Source organism: Theobroma umbraticum, unplaced genomic scaffold, assembly GCF_002168275.2.
Source record: "Theobroma umbraticum cultivar Fairchild unplaced genomic scaffold, ASM216827v3 scaffold_44.0, whole genome shotgun sequence".
Classification (NCBI taxonomy): domain Eukaryota; kingdom Viridiplantae; phylum Streptophyta; class Magnoliopsida; order Malvales; family Malvaceae; genus Theobroma; species Theobroma umbraticum.
In genome coordinates this window covers 3799995-3803829 of record NW_018397255.1, presented here as the reverse complement: position 1 = coordinate 3803829, position 3835 = coordinate 3799995, and the positions used below count along the sequence as shown (strand labels likewise).

At 34.8% G+C, this 3835-nt stretch overlaps 1 pseudogene across 1 annotated transcript in view; it reads left to right on the top strand.

Moving 5' to 3' along the window:
- Nucleotides 1-2344: 2344 nt before the first annotated feature.
- LOC110410115 (putative mannitol dehydrogenase pseudogene) overlaps nt 2345-3835 on the top strand; it is a 2483-nt pseudogene continuing 992 nt past the window's right edge. Inside the window, exon 1 of the transcript XR_016350791.1 lies at nt 2345-2356. The product of XR_016350791.1 is annotated as a putative mannitol dehydrogenase pseudogene (transcript). The remainder of the gene's footprint in view (nt 2357-3835) is intronic.

The window sequence follows — 3835 nt, the reverse complement described above, 5'->3', positions numbered from 1 at the left end:
TGGCCCCCATAGCCTTGAGCAAATTTCACTGCCACATGACTAGCCCAACTAATCCAACCACACCAACATCCAAACCAGGCTTATAAACTCCATAATTTCTCAACGGACTGTAAGAGGCAGATTGTAAAAGTGGCAGAGTAGCCTCCATGTGTAATAGTTCCATCATAGTACTTGGCCCCATGGGTGAGAATCATTCCTGGGCAGTAGTTCTCAAGATTGTTGGTGCAGTCATCGCTGGAGTGGCATGACCCAACCATGCAGCCCGCTCCAACTCTATCTCCAATTTTGAACTTCTTTACCTCGCTCCCTAGTCTGTCACTTCACCAACAATCTCATGCCTGCATTTCAGTTCACATAAATAAATAATTGTATAATCTAATCGAGCTTTTCTTTTGAGAGGTATAATCCAATCTACTAATCAGGTTAACATCAAGAACTTGCTCATGACACTTCAAACTTGGACAGGCAATGTTAACTTTCCAAGCCAGCTTGGGCGGCAGATGGTTGGTGGGATTTTCTTGCTACTCCCCAAGGGGTTTGCATTGATCATTTAAAAAAAACCTTTTGATTTGGGAACTTGACAATAAAGGTAAATTTTCATTTAAAAGGGCTACAACCTTCCTAGATGGGCAATCTCGCATCGGCAGGGGTAGAGCTTGGTATCCTTCAAAATAGAACTTTTTGGTTCCGCCAAAGTTCAATGTTTGAAAACTAGTGGTATTTCCTTTGATAATAAGAGTTTGTCGAGTTCTGGGTGTGATCGGTTTGAGGAAGACAGTGTCCACTTGCTATTAACGTGTCAGTTTTCATGGGACGTTTGTTGCTGTATTTTTGAGTGGTGGGGCTTTGATTGGGTAATGTCGTCCTTTTCGACTATGGTAAAATTTTGCGAAAGTTTTATGATGAATAGCTCTTTAAAAAACATATGGATGTCAGTAGTGGGAGCTCTGGCTATTTCGAAATGATTTGCTTTTCAACTCGAAGAAATGGGAAAGCGAGGAAGTTGCTTTTATGATTAAAAATGAGAAGGAAGTTTTGGATTAATTCAATTGAGAAAGAAGAGACTTTAGACGAGGTGGATTGGTGGAATGTGCCTTGAATGTCGAGAAGGTCGCTACCAGTTGGAGGAGCAAGAAAAAGGATTTCCTAGATTGCTCTTAATAATGATGAATTGATATTTACTGTGAATGGTTCTGCGAAAAGTAAATGCAGTCTTGCAAGCTATGATGGTGTCCTTAGAGATAGTAAAAGTATTGTGATTGGTTTTTTTTTTTTTTGCCCTCTAAGTGAGCTTAAGTCTAACCATTCTGAAGTTATGGCTCTGTATTAAGAATGCTCTTAAATTTTTTGCTTCTTCCTGAAAAGGTTTAAAATCTTTCGTGCTTGAATCATATATACTCTATACCTTTACCAGGTCCCCTCACCCTCGCCTACCTCTTCTTTCTTCCCATCCCTTTTCCTCTTTCAATCTTTAATGTCACAAGCTCTTACGGATGTACTAGGAAAAAACATACAACTACAATTTAAAACCTTTTAACAAAAAAGAATACTAATATAATTCCCATGTCTCTCAAATAGCCCCAAGGATTTAAACTTTCCACTGCATCACGTGCGTTTTTAAATTGAATAACATACTCCCTAACTAATTGGTCATAACTCACAATTTTGAAGTCACTGTTCGCATCACTGCTATATATATATGATAATCACCAGTTGCATTATCTTTTTGCTCACGAACAGAGAAGAAAGACACATCTCCAGGGATGGAATATAAACCTTCTGTAGAAGTTGAAAGGAAAGAAGACTCCTCCAGCTGAGTCTCTCTGGGTCCTGTTCCTCGATCTTTGTTTTTTTCTTCCTCTTTGGTTGAATGTTTGATGTTTTTCCTTCACCTGTAAAACATTGTAAATAGGAAATGAATACAGTAGTCTGTCAAGGCGGCTCAAGGTTCATGACAACTATAGTTTTGTTGTTTACTACACTGTAGTTTGTAGCTGCATTGTAGATTTATTCACTCTGCTATTGAGCTTAAAGTTCCATATATAAATTTGGATAAATGATTTACAATTAATAAGTATAATTTAATACTTACAAAAAGAATCGTATTCTTTTTGTTTCAAATTTATTGTTTCTATTTGACTTTTGTAGGATTAAAAAAAATTAAGAATTTCTATTTTAATCTTGTTTTAAAATTAAAAATTAATGCTCTACAATTTTTAATGTTAAGAAATAAATTTAAAATATGTATAAAAACAAGAATATTTAGGGTGTTAAAAAAGAGAATGTAAATTAAACAAAATGTGAGGGCTCATAAATACGGACGACGTGGCGGGTGAGCTAACGGATGACGACTGAGGTGAGAGCATCGTTAAACAAAACGACAAAGGAAAAAGAGTAAACCCAGCACTGGAAAAAGAATCAACACTTCCAGCGTTTTCATGTACGTGCTAGGACTATTTTTCATGTGCCTATTACACTGCTGTTACGTGTTTGGAACGGAGCCTTGATTTTCTATGCGTTTGGCGCAAGGAATTAACCGCACCCACCTTTGCAACGCTCATTTAAGGATAGGGTGGCGCCCAGGTCTTCTCCATTGGTTTGAATTTAATTAGAAAATTCATATGTTAAGGAAAGCAAATACTTTCTTTCCTATACTGAAGAATCAATTACTTTTCACCTTCCATATTTTAATTATATATTGTGCCTTGTGAGGTAATGCTAATATCTAAAGCTTATGCAGAAGAGATATATATATTTTTAATATGTATAAAAGTAACATAAAATAATATATTTATTGTCTGTCATCATTATTTTATATTTTTATATATAATTGACAGTTATAAACTGGCAGTACGAGGTGGCTGAAGAGCCGAAAACGAGTCTTCTACTTACTTATTTACAGCATTCTATCTTATCCGCCAATTAATGAAACATTTGACACATTTCAAAAACTATATTTATATAATTTTTTTTATCAAATTTGTTTTTAAAAAATTTTAATTTATCAAATAAAATTACACGAGATTTTTATATGAGATATGTGAATGAATAACGAAAAATATCATATCTTCTAATTAAATCAATATGTCTCATCATATTAATTTTTATGTGTATGAAAAATATCAATTGGTTAAGATATAACAATAGTTAATATTTTTATTAATATAGGAGTTTATTTGTGTACAAATAAAAAAATAATTTATTGAATAAAAAAAGAAGTATTTAAATTTATTTAGAAAAATGAAAAAAAATTTTAAAGACTTACTTTGTATTTTGGTATTTTCTTTAAAAAATAATTTTAGCGGAAACAAACGCACACTTATAATAATAACCTTGTAGTGAAAATTGGAAATTCTTCTGTGATATGAAAGAGGAAATAACAAAAACGCCAAGTACTAATATTGGTAGATATGGTAAGCTGAAAATGTTGAATTATGACCCGACTTTTCTTTGGAAAAAGATTCCAAACTAAAAGCGGTACGTCCTTATTTTGCTCACTCGGTACGTCAGCGATGCCGCCCGAAGCACCTATAAATAAGCAGACTCCACAACTTCCCACTCCATACTACAACGTTTCATATCGTTCTTCGATTTTCATCTGCCTCGCTTTTGCTTTGTGACTTGACGAGAGAAACGGTTACGCATCGATCAAACATGACCAGATTGCCAGAAGAAGAGCACCCCAACAAGGCTTTTGGATGGGCAGCCAGAGACACTTCCGGTGTCCTCTCTCCCTTTAAATTTTCCAGAAGGTTTTCATGATATTTTCTGTCTTTGGATCTGTGTTTCTTCTTCTCCCAGGGGTCCTTTTTTGTTGTTGTTTGATAAAATGATG